Raw genomic sequence first — 13652 nt, forward strand, 5'->3', positions numbered from 1 at the left:
TAGTTTGATAGGGATTGCATTGAATCTGTAGATTGCTTTGGGTAGTAGAGTCATTTTCACAATGTTGATTCTTCCAATCCAAGAACATGGTATATCTCTCCATCTATTTGTATCATCTTTAATTTCTTTCATCAGTGTCTTATAATTTTCTGCATACAGGTCTTTTGTCTCCTTAGGTAGGTTTATTCCTAGATATTTCATTCTTTTTGTTGCAATGATAAATGGGAGTGTTTTCTTGATTTCACTTTCAGATTTTTCATCATTAGTGTATAGGAATGCCAGAGATTTCTGTGCATTAATTTTGTGTCCTGCAACTTTACCAAATTCATTGATTAGCTCTAGTAGTTTTCTGGTAGCATCTTTAGGATTCTCTATGTATAGTATCATGTCATCTGCAAACAGTGACAGCTTTACTTCTTCTTTTCTGATTTGGATTCCTTTTATTTCCTTTTCTTCTCTGATTGCTGTGGCTAAAACTTCCAAAACTATGCTGAATAAGAGTGGTGAGAGTGGGCAACCTTGTCTTGTTCCTGATCTTAGTGGAAATGCTTTCAGTTTTTCACCATTGAGGATGATAATTGGCTGTGGGTTTGTCATATATGGCCTTTATTATGTTGAGGAAAGTTCCCTCTATGCCTACTTTCTGCAGGGTTTTTATCATAAATGGGTGTTGAATTTTGTCAAAAGCTTTCTCTGCATCTATTGAGATGATCATATGATTTTTCTCCTTCAATCTGTTAATATGGTGTATAACGTTGATTGATTTGCATATATTGAAGAATCCTTGCATTCCTGGAATAAACCCCACTCGATCATGGTGTATGATCCTTTTAATGTGCTATTGGATTCTGTTTGCTAGTATTTTGTTGAGGATATTTGCATCTGTGTTCATCAGTGATATTGGCCTGTAGTTTTCTTTCTTTGTGACATCCTTGTCTGGTTTTGGTATCAAGGTGATGGTGGCCTCATAGAATGAGTTTGGGAGTGTTCCTCCCTCTGCTATATTTTGGAAGAGTTTCAGAAGGATAGGTGTTAGCTCTTCTCTAAATGTTTGATAGAATTCGCCTTTGAAGCCATCTGGTCCTGGGCTTTTGTTTGTTGGAATATTTTTAATCACAGTTTCAGTTTCAGTGCTTGTGATTGGTCTGTTCATATTTTCTATTTCTTCCTGATTCAATCTTGGCAGGTTGTGTATTTCTAAGAATTTGTCCATTTCTTGCAGGTTGTCCATTTTATTGGCATAGAGTTGCTTGTAGTAATCTCTCATGATCTTTTGTATTTCTGCAGTGTCAGTTGTTACTTCTCCTTTTTCATTTCTAATTCTATTGATTTGAGTCTTCTCCCTTTTTTTCTTGATGAGTCTGGCTAATGGTTTATCAATTTTGTTTATCTTCTCAAAGAACCAGCTTTTAGTTTTATTGATCTTTGCTTCATTTCATTTATTTCTGATCTGATTTTTATGATTACTTTCTTTCTGCTAACTTTGGGGGTTTTTTGTTCTTCTTTCTCTAATTGCTTTAGGTGCAAGATTAGGTTGTTTATTCGAGATGTTTCCTGTTTCTTAAGGTAGGATTGTATTGCTATAAACTTCTCTCTTAGAACTGCTTTTGCTGCATTCCATAGGTTGTGGGTCGTCGTGTCTCCATTGTCATTTGTTTCTAGGTATTGTTTGATTTCCTCTTTGATTTCTTCAGTGATCACTTCGTTATTAAGTAGTGTATTGTTTAGCCTCCATGTGTTTGTATTTTTTACAGATCTTTTCCTGTAATTGATATCTAGTCTCATAGCGTTGTGGTCGGAAAAGATAGTTGATACAATTGCAAATTTTTTAACTTTACCAAGGCTTGATTTGTGACCCAAGATATGATCTATCCTGGAGAATGTTCCATGAGCACTTGAGAAAAATATGTATTCTGTTGTTTTTGGATGGAATGTCCTATAAATATCAATTAAGTCCATCTTGTTTAATGTATCACTTAAAGCTTGTGTTTCCTTATTTATTTTCATTTTGGATGATCTTTCCATTGGTGAAAGTGGGGTGTTAAATAAAGTCCTCTACTATGAATGTGTTACTGTCAATTTCCCCTTTTATGGCTGTTAGTATTTACCTTATGTACTGAGGTGCTCCTATGTTGGGTGCATAAATATTTACAATTGTTATATCTTCTTCTTGGATCGATCCCTTGATCATTATGTAGTGTCCTTTGTCTCTTCTAATCTTTATATTAAATTCTATTTTGTCTGATATGAGAATTGCAACTCCAGCTTTCTTTTGGTTTCCATTTGCATGGAATATCTTTTTCCATTCCCTCACTTTCAGTCTGTACGTGTCCCTAGGTCTGAAGTGGGTCTCTTGTAGACAGCATATATATGGGTCTTGTTTTTGTATCCATTCAGCTGGTCTGTGTGTTTTGGTGGGAGCATTTAGTCCATTTACATTTAAGGTAATTATCAATATGTATGTTCCTACTCCCATTTTCTTAATTGTTTTGGGTTCGTTATTGTAGGTCTTTTCCTTCTCTTGTGTTTCTTGCCGAGAGAAGTTCCTTTAGCATTTGTTGTAAAGCTGGTTTGGTGGTGCTGAACTCTCTCAGCTTTTGCTTGTCTGTAAAGGTTTTAATTTCTCCATCAAATCTGAATGAAATCCTTGCTGGGTAGAGTAATCTTGGTTGCAGGTTTTTCTCCTTCAACACTTTAAATATGTCCTGCCAGTCCCTTCTGGCTTGCAGAGTTTCTGCTGAAAGGTCTGCTGTTAACCTTATGGGGATTCCCTTGTGTGTTATTTGTTGTTTTTCCCTTTGCTGCTTTTAATATGTTTTCTTTGTATTTAATTTTTGACAGTTTGATTAATATGTGTCTTGGCGTATTTCTCCTTGGATTTATCCTGTATGGGACTCTCTGTGTTTCCTGGACTTAACTATTTCGTTTCCCATATTAGGGAAGTTTTCAACTATAATCTCTTCAAATATTTTCTCAGTCCCTTTCTTTTTCTCTTCTTCTTCTGGAACCCCTATAATTCGAATGTTGGTGTGTTTAATGTTGTCCCAGAGGTCTCTGAGACTGTCCTCAGTTCTTTTCATTCATTTTTCTTTATTCTGCTCTGCAGTAGTTATTTCCATTATTTTATTTTCCAGGTCACTTATCCGTTCTTCTGCCTCAGTTATTCTGGTATTGATCCCATCTAGAGTATTTTTAATTTCATTTATTGTGTTGTTCATTGTTGCTTGTTTCCTCTTTAGTTCTTCTAGGTCCTTGTTAAATGTTTCTTGCATTTTGTCTATTCTATTTCCAAGATTTTGGATCATCTTTACTATCATTATTCTGAATTCTTTTTCAGGTAGACTGCCTATTTCCTCTTCATTTGTTAGGTCTGGTGGGTTTTTATCTTGCTCCTTCATCTGCTGTGTGTTTTTCTGTCTTCTCATTTTGCTCGTCTTACTGTGTTTGGGGTCTCCTTTTTGCAGGCTGCAGGTTCGTAGTTCCTGTTGTTTTTGGTGTCTGTCCCCAGTGGCTACGGTTAGTTCATTGGGTTGTGTAGCCTTCCTGGTGGAGGGGACTAGTATGTGTTCTGGTGGATGAGGCTGGATCTTGTCTTTCTGGTTGGCAGGTCCACGTCTGGTGGTGTGTTTTGGGGTGTCTGTGGACTTATTATGATTTTAGGCAGCCTCTCTGCTAATGGGTGGGGTTATGTTCCTGTCTTGATAGTTGTTTGGCATAGGGTGTCCAGCACTGTAGCTTGCTGGTCGTTGAGTGAAGCTGGGTGCTGGTGTTGAGATGGAGATCTCTGGGAGATTTTCGCCGTTTGATATTATGTGGAGCTGGGAGGTCTCTTGTGGACCAGTGTCTTGAAGTTGGCTCTCCCACCTCAGAGGCACAGCACTGACTCCTGGCTGCAGCACCAAGAGCCTTTCATCCACACGGCTCAGAATAAAAGGGAGAAAAAGTAGAAAGAATTAGTAGAAGTAGAAAGAAAGAAAGGAAGGAAGGAAGGAAGGGAAGGAGGAAAGGAAGGAAGAAAGAAAATAAAGTAAAATAAAATAAAGTAAGATAAAATATAATAAAGTTATTAATAATTATTAAGAAAAAAATAAAAACAAAAAACGGACGGATAGAACCCTAGGACAAATGGTGGAAGCAAAGCTATACAGACAAAATCTCACACAGAAGCATACACATACACATTCACAGAAAGAGGAAAAGGGGAAAAAATAATAAATCTTGCTCTCAAAGTCCACCTCCTTAATTTGGGATGATTCGTTGTCTATTCATGTATTCCACAGAGGCAGGGTACATCAAATTGATTGTGGAGCTTTAATCCGCTTCTTCTGAGGCTGCTGGGAGAGATTTCCCTTTCTCTTCTTTGTTCTCACAGTTCCCGGGGCTCAGCTTTGGATTTGGCCCCGCCTCTGCGTGTAGGTCACCGGAGGGCGTCTGTTCTCGCTCAGACAGGTCGGGGTTAAAGGAGCAGCTGCTTCGGGGACTCTGGCTCACTCAGGCCGGGAGGAGGGAGGAGCACGGAGTGCGGGGCGAGCCTGCAGCAGCAGAGGCCGGCGTGACGTTGCACCAGCCTGAGGCGCGCCGTGCGTTCTCCCGGGGAAGTTGTCCCTGGATTCTGGGACCCTGGCAGTGGCGGGCTGCAGAGGCTTCCCGGAAGGGGGTGTGGATAGTGACCTGTGCTCGCACAGAGGCTTCTTGGTGGCGGCAGCAGCAGCCTTAGCGTCTCATGCCCGTCTCTGGGGTCCGCGCTTTTAGCCGCAGCTCGCGCCCGTCTCTGGAGCTCCTTTAAGCAGCGTTCTTAATCCCCTCTCCTCGCGCAGCAGGAAACAAACAGGGAAGAAAAAGTCTCTTGCCTCTTCGGCAGGTCCAGACTTTTTTCCGGACTCCCTCCCGGCTAGTCGTGGTGCACTAACCCCCTGCACGCTGTGTTCACGCCGCCAACCCCAGTCCTCTCCCTGCGTTCCGACCGAAGCCCGAGCCTCAGCTCCCAACCCCCGCCCGCGCCAGTGGGTGAGCAGACAAGCCTCTCAGGCTGGCGAGTGCCGATCGGCACCGATCCTCTGTGCGGGAATCTCGCTGCTTTGCCCTCCGCACCCCTGTGGCTGCGCTCTCCGCGGCTCCGAAGCTTTCCCCCTTCCCCACCCCCGTCTTTGCCAGTGAAGGGGCTTCCTACTGTGTGGAAACCTTTCCTCCTTCACAGCTCCCTCTCACTGTTGCAGGTCCCGTCCCTATTCTTTTGTCTCTGTTTATTCTTTTTTCTTTTGCCCTACCCAGGTACGTGGGGAGTTTCTTGCCTTTTGGGAGGTCTGAGGTCTTCTGCCAGCGTTCAGTAGGTGTTCCGTAGGAGTTGTTCCACGTGTAGATGTATTTCTGGTGTATCTGTGTGGAGGAGGGTGATCTTCGCGTCTTACTCTTCCACCATCTTCCCCTCGTCCTCTGTTCTTGTTATTGACACAGTAGTATTATGCATTCATTAGATTATTGCTCTTCAGAAGAAATGCAAGTTTTAGGTAATCATAAGCAGTATGTTGAGTTTAAAAATAGTATGTTGTCGGGCTTCCCTGGTGGTCCAGTGGTTAAGACTCCACGCTTCCAGTGCAGGGGGCAGGGGTTCAGTCCCTGGTCAGGGAACTAAGATCCTACATGCCGTGTGGTGTGGCCAAAAAGTAAATAGATAAAACAACGTAAAAATAGCATGTTGTAGAAAATCCATGATTTAAATTTTTAATTGAATTAAAAAAATTTTTTGTTACAACTTTATTTGGTGACATAGATATTTCCTCTTATCCAAACGGCCACTGGGAAGAATTATTCAATTCAGATAGGATAGGCGCCTGCCTTCCCCTGGCTTCATGTGGATTTTTTTTTTCTTTCTTCTCTGTCCCTAACACCTTGTCCCCCTCTATTTTTCACCTTGCCCCATGGCACAGAGTTTCATGGGTAGGATTGGCCAGGGTGAAGAGAATGGCAGCGTAAATGTAAATAGCCTCCTCTCACCTACCCCCACTTGTCACAAAAGCATCACCACTGATCCTTATCCTGTTTCCACAAAATAAAAGACCTACCCTTAGCATAAGTGCTTATTTTTGCTTTTTCCTGTAAAAGATGTAAATGAAAAGAGAAAGTAGGGAATCAGGAGGTAACTTTTAATTTATGATCAATTTCTACCAGAAATCAAGGAACTTAGTAAAGCCTTAGAACAGGATCTTGGAACAAGATTCTCAACCCAGCATTATCGGCATTTTTAGCCAGTTAATTCCTTGTTGTGAGAGGCTGTCCTGTGTCTTGTGGGAAGTTTAGCAGCATCCTTGGCTTATACGTACTGGATGCCAGTAGCAACCCACTGCTCTCCACCCCATTGTAACCACTTAAAAATGTCTCCAGACATTGCCAAATGTCATCTTGGGTTGTGAAATCACCCCCTGTTGAGAACCACTTTCTCAGAACATCCAGGTTTTTATTTTTAGGATAGGGTACTAGGGGAAAGACTGAAACTGAACCTCTGTTAGAAGCAAAACATGAATGATGTCGGTTGAAAAAGACAAAAAGAAACAAGGTGATTTGGAGAGAACAGGCCCAGGATTAAAATGTATTTCCAGAAGGTCAAATCTTAAAGGTGGCTCTTAACTTCACATCTGCTGATTCCTGCATCCCCTAGGACCCTAAGTCCAGTTCTTAGAAATTTACCTCCTTGATGTTTTTCACTCAGAAATCCTAGCCACACCCAGTTTAAGGTAGATCAGGTATAGTGTTTCATTACTATATATATCTTTTAACAATCATGATTTTTTAAAATGTTTTTATTGTTAACTGTACATATAAGATTTACCATTTTAACCATTTTTAAGTGTTCAGTTCAATGGCATTAAGTGCATTGTTACTGTACAACCATCACCGCTATTTTCAGAACTTTTTCATTATCCCAAACTGAAACACTGCACCCAATAAACAATAACTACCCATTCTTCTCTCCACTCAGCCCCTGGTAAGTATTCTGTTTTCTCTAGGTACCTCATATAAGTGGAGTCATACAGTGTTTGTCTTTTTGAGTCTGGCTTATTTCACTTAGCATAATGCTTTCAAAGTTCATCCATGTTGTAGCATGTATCAAAACTTCATTCCTTATTAAGGGTGAATAATATTCCATTGCATGTATATGCCATATTTTGTTTATCTATTGATCTATGAATGGGTTGATTCCACCTTTTGGCTACTATGAATAATGCTGCTGTGAACATGGTTACGAATACCTGTTTGGTCCCTAACAAGCATGATTTTTGAGTGTACTGTATTGAGAACTGAAAGGAAAGCAGTATAATATGAATGCACATATATATAAAGACAAGTTATAACATGGTAGGGACTTCCCTGGCGGTCCAGTGCTTAAGACTTCGCCTTCCAATGCAGGGGGGTGCAGGTTCCATCCCTGGTCAGGGAGCTAAGATCCCACATGCCTTGTAGCCAAAAAACCAAAACATAAAACAGAAGCAATATTGTAACAAATTCAATAAAGACTAAAAATGGTCCACATGGAAAGCATCTTTAAAAAAAAATTTACAACATGGAAAATGTGACATGAACAAAGGGAACCAACACTTTTGTACTAGATCTTTTTTTTTTTTTTTTTAATTTTTTTTTAACATTTTTTGTGGTACACGGGCCTCTCACTGTTGTGGACTCTCCCGTTGCGGAGCACAGGCTCCAGGCGCGCAGGCTCAGCGGCCATGGCTCACGGGCCCAGCCGCTCCGCGGCATGTGGGATCTTCCCGGACCGGGGCACGAACCCGTGTCCCCTGCATCGGCAGGCGGACTCTCAACCACTGCGCCACCAGGGAAGCCCTGTACTAGATCTTTACGTATGTTATTTCATTTTCTCATCACCTCTGTAAGGGTAGGTAACGATAGTCCAGAGTGGCAAACTGGTAACATAGCTATACCGTTAAATATAGTAGATGTACAAGCTGCAATATTTTATTTCATTTATGAAACTTAATGTCTTATGCATAACGTGAGTGTGGAAAATAATATAGTCCGTGGTTATTTATTTTCAATTTCATCTTATCTAGTATGTTTCTTGCTTTTGTTATACTTTTATATGAATAGCACTTGTTTGTCACCAACAGGGAATTAGTAGTGGAGCTAGAAGAAGAATTGTCAGAGAAAGTTTTAGTGTGATTGAGAGGTTTTTATTGGGGATTGAGGGTGGAGGGAGAGAATCAGAAAGGATATGTCTCATGATGGAAGAAGAAACTATGCTTGCTGTTCAGGCAGCTAAGGCTTGGCTCCTCTGACTACTAGGGGAAAATATGGCAAACTCAAAATGGTCTGGTTATGCAAGTATCTTCTAATAAGTTTCTTGCTCTTATTGAACCTATAAAAAATACCATTAACTTCATATTTATGTCATTAATAAACTTCTAGGGTGTGTAGTAGGGTGTAGTAGTATATAGGTATAGTTGAGATAAAAGGAGACAACAATGGTATTTTTTTGAGAAGCATCTGTTTAATGTATTACGTAGGATAGGGTATGTTTTATAAGCCTAATAGCGTTAGGTTTATATGTGCAGTTGAATCATACATATAATTGTAGCCCCTATGTAATTTGATCTGTTTTTATTATAAACATTTTATAAATAAGGAAACTAAGGTTAAAAGAAACTAACATCTGGCAAGTGAAGGCATCAGAATTTGAACCCCAGTCTAAGTAGTTCTGAGGATTATGTTTCTTCCACTAGATCATTCTGCTTTCCCCACAAAAGTGTTCTGGGAATACTGGGATGAATCTTTATAAATTGTAAGTCTGACTGAAGATAGCAAAATTGTGTGCTATTGCAAGATAATTGTAGAGCTCACTCTAAGGAAGCCGAGTTAATGTCTGGTAATATTTTTAGCATCATTTTTCTGTTCACTGTTGTCCAAATGATTCACTCAGTGTTATGCAGAATATGAAGTATTGTTACACAAGCTATTTTATAAAGTTCATTTATGGTATAGGCTTTATATAGGACGTTTCTTTTGATCAAAATACTTGGAAGCCTATAGAAAAATGTGACCTGGCATCATGTTTTTACAATTTCATCTTATCCAAATGTTGTAGAATTTTGAACTTTTTTGCAGTAAGCTCTCAAAAACCAAGTCCAAATTAAAAATTTTAATTGCAAGTCCCCTATTCTTATCCCAATAACAAGCTTACTATTGTACAAATAGGAAACAAGATCTGGTAGCTATGGCCTATTAGTTAGAATTTTGAAACTAAGGATTGTGTTCTTAATGGTACTGATAAGTCAGCAGCTGTTAATATATGAGGAAGTGCTTGGGGAAAGTGCTACCTCCGCCTTCAAAGTAGTATTTATTTTTACAGTAGTCCAGTCATGGTGCCTTGGAGGTTGAACAACTATAAATCCTCATTTCACACCCTATCTATAGTCTCACCTGAATCTTGCTGTAGCCTCCTAACTGGCCTTGCTGCCAGTCCCTCCTTGTTCTGATCCATTCCTCACATTGCTACCTGTGTTATTTTTCTAAAACACAAATGTGAACATGAGACTCCTCTGCTTCTTGGTGATCATAGTATAAAGTCCAAACTCCTACATAAAGTATCTTTCACAGTTTGATTCAACTTTTTCTATACTTTCTCAATTATACTGAAATCTGAGCTGAATAATGCCATCTCTTTTCCACTTTCCTGCATTTGATGTGCTTCGTCCCCCTCTGGAATGACATTTTCTCTTCTTCAGCTGGCAAATGTCTAACCATACAGCATGATCCAGCTTAAATGTTAGCTTCTAACAGTTTTCCCTGAAGCCTCCATTCGTAGTCACCCTTTCTCTGACTGTCTTTGCCTGTGGTACACATTTCTATTTTTGAATCCATAATACCATATTATAATTTATTTGTTTACAAATCCATTACAGTGGCAGCTCCTGGAGGACAGACCATATCATCGTTATTTCAGTATCCCTAGCAATGACATAGGATAGAATTTTCCAGTTGAAATTATAAATATCTGTTTGGTCAGTCCTCATTTCACCTGATGTTTCATACCATCTGCTCTTAGAGCTATTATACAATACACAACAGGTACTCAGTAAATATTTGATGGTGACGATAATGGAAAAGGAGAAAAATTATATTTCATGTGCTTTGTTTAAGAAGCAATGTTCATGTATAAATCATTTAGGAAAAAACTTCAGGAAAATCGTATTTCAATACTATAACGGTGGAAATTACCAGGAAACTCCACCCCCCAACCCCACCCCCGCCCCGGGGCATAGCACACTTCTTTGGTTCTAGGAATGTAAGATAACAAAATGTCATACCACATGATTAACCAGAAAAACAGAAGCCACTCAAGGCATTTCAAGCAAATAGTGATTTAATACAAGGAATTAGGTAATACAATTATTGGAAAAGCAAAAAAGGGGCAATATTACTCAATGATGAAGAACATCCCGACATCTGCTGACTTTCGCTCCTGCAGGAGCCCTATTACTGCACGAGAAATCACTTAAAACTCAGCAGCTTAAGACGACAGTCATTTGTCACAGTTCTGTGAATTGTCTGGGCTCAGCTGAGTAATTCTGCTTCACATGATGTCGTCTGAGGCTATAGTCATCTGGGGGCTGAACTAGAAAGAAATGTCCAGATGTCTCACACACATGGCTGGTGGCTGGCACTGACTGTCAGTTGGGATCTCAGCCTGAGTGGTCAATTGCAGCTCCTTGATTCTACTCCATGTGGTTTGGACTTCTTAGAGCATAGTGGGATTCTAAGGAGTATCTCAAGAGTGTACCCAAGGGAAGGAAGTGGAAACTGCTGGTCCTCTTAAGCCCTGGGCTCAGAAGACCCAGAACATCACTTCCACCACATTCTGTTGGTCAGAGCAATTTCAGGGCCAGCCCAGATTCAAAGGGAGAGGATATAGCATACAGGAAAGGGAAGAATTGTTGGGAGCTGTCTCTGGAGACTAGCTACCACATTTGTCTTTGCACATGCTGCTTCTCTGCTCTGGAATGCGTTTTTTCCCTTTTCCTGACAAACCTATTCATACTGCAAGATCCAGCTTATGTTTCAGCCCACATCTAGGGCCTCCCCTGATGCCGCCAATACATAATCAGTAACCTCTTCCTTTGTACAGTCTGTGCCTGTGGTGCGTATTTCTATTTTTGTATCTATCATTCCTTATAATTAATTTTCTTACATATTTTTCTTTGAGAATGTCTTGGGTACAGGAATCATATCATCATCATCATCATCATCTGTCTCTAGTAACTGTCATAGTAAAGGTTTTTGCAATTGAACTTAAGTATCTGCTTTTAGTCAGAACTAATTAGCCTGGTATTGCATACCATCTATTCCTGGAGCTTTAATGTAGGGCCTAAAACAAGGGAGATAGTAAATATTCAATGGTGATAATAATAGAAAAGGAGAAAATACTGTATTTCAAGTATTCCATTTGGAAGAAAGGACCACATATGAATCATTTAATCAAAATTTTCAGGAAAATTGGTACTTTAGTCCTGAAACTTTTAACTTATCTGGAAAAATAATTTTCCTAGAATAGCACATTCTCTGGTTCTAGGAATACCAGATAAAACGTTATACCACATAATTAATCGGAAAAATGGAAGCTACTTGAGGTATTGCGAGTAAGGAGGGATTTAATACAGGAAATTAGATAGCAAAATTGTTGCAAAGGCTGGAGGAGCAAAAGGAGGTGATGAGTAACTATAGGAAGCTGCTTCTTCCCCCAGAGCCTACAGTTGTTTGTAGAATGCAACTCATCCAAGAACCCATACTACCCACGACTTCACGGAATTGTGCTCCTCTGCTTCCATGATGCTAATGCAGCCACTACAGGGAACCCACGTCTAGCTGCTACCCAGATGCCACAGGAGCCTACTGTTATGAGAAAGGGTACAACAATCTGCCGGTGCCACCACTGCCTGAGCTAGAAGATTGTTTCTGTCTTCCTTTAGCTTTCCCACCTCTTGCATATGGCCACAGTTGACAGAACTCTAAACAAAAACCCTGCTGCCAAGAGGGTCTGAAGAAACTTCTAGGTTTCCCAGCCCCTGCGATAAAGGTGTGGGTGTGATGCTGAACACATCACAGTATCTGGAACATGGCATTATAAACATAGCTTATAAAAGGAATATAGTGATTAAAGCTCTTGCCATAGTTCTGTCCAGACTGGAATTTTAGGGTGGAGGCATTTCTGTCTTATGCTTTAGATATTTGATACAGTAAAAACTCTTTTGAACCAGTATCTAGAACTAGTTATGCTTTTGGAGAACTAAGTGATCTTAGGCAACTTTCAGCTTTAGTTTTCTTACTAGTATATTAGAAAAGCTGTGTGACTTGGCAGTCTTTCAAAGATACAGAGGTGGAAGGATCTTTAAGGCTTATCAGGGAAAAAATTATGTGTACTCATAAATGTGTTTGTGTATAAATGTACTGATACATGCATAGTATATTGTGTGACAAAAAGAATATTGTATTTTGTGAAAAAAAATTTTTTTTTTTTTTTTTGCGGGGGGTGGCGCTTCCCTGGTGGCGCAGTGGTTGAGAGTCCGCCTGCCGATGCAGAGGACACGGGTTCGTGCCCCGGTCCAGGAAGATCCCACATTCAGCGGAGCGGCTAGGCCCGTGGGCCATGGCCGCTGGGCCTGCGCGTCCGGAGCCTGTGCTCCGGAACGGGCGAGGCCACAACAGTGAGAGGCCCGCATACCACAAAAAAAAAAAAAATTTTTTTTGCCACATAGTGACTGTATGATTTTGGTAGAATACTGGTTAAAAGTTGAAATACAGCTCCGCTAACGTTTATTAGGCATAGGAACTGTGCCGAGAACTAGGAACACAAAGATGCATATTATACACCCCAATTCAGTAAATATTTATTAAATATCCATCCACTAGGTACTAGGTCTACCAAGATGAATAAGGCCAGATTTTTTTTCCTGTGAGGGCCTCATAATCCATAGGGAAAGACTGGTAAGCAAGTGATCACAAAATTTTGATTTGTGTTGATAAGAAATTGGAAGTAGGACCAAAAAATTGAATGGTGGAATTTTAATTGACAATGAGAAACTTGGACTTTACTTAAAATTACTCAAGAAGATGCCATTTCTAGGGGGGAAAATATTGGTTCTTGAATGAAAAACATCTCAGGCAGTTAGAATCGAGGGTTTTTTGGTTTTTTAAATGTATGGAAGATACTCACTTTGGGAAATACTGAAAAGTATTTTGAAAAAGATATATAATCTCACCACAAAGACAGTCACTGATAACATTTTTATGTATTCCTTTCTAATCCAAGGACATATATATATATATATATATTTTTTTTTTTTAATGGAAATAAAACCCCCAAAGGGAGGCCTTGGAAGTCACAACGCATGACAGATTGCATGTAAGTTAGAAGGAATAAAAAAAGGAAAGAAGGATCCATTTGGGTGAGGTATTTCACACTTCAGAATACACACCTGAACTCAGTATCATTTTCCTAATTCTCATTCCCCCACTTTTACTTGCCCTGTTTAGGAATGGCACCACCATCTTCCCATTCTCCCAATCAAAAACATCCAGCCACTGTCAGGAGTAATCCTAACAATCTAATTTGATCATTCCTTTGATCGAAATCCTTCAATTGCTTC

The sequence above is a fragment of the Aethalodelphis obliquidens genome, unplaced genomic scaffold (assembly GCF_003676395.1).
Source record: "Aethalodelphis obliquidens isolate GAN/ISIS:26980383/991018 unplaced genomic scaffold, ASM367639v1 scaffold13, whole genome shotgun sequence".
Taxonomy (NCBI): Eukaryota; Metazoa; Chordata; class Mammalia; order Artiodactyla; family Delphinidae; genus Aethalodelphis; species Aethalodelphis obliquidens.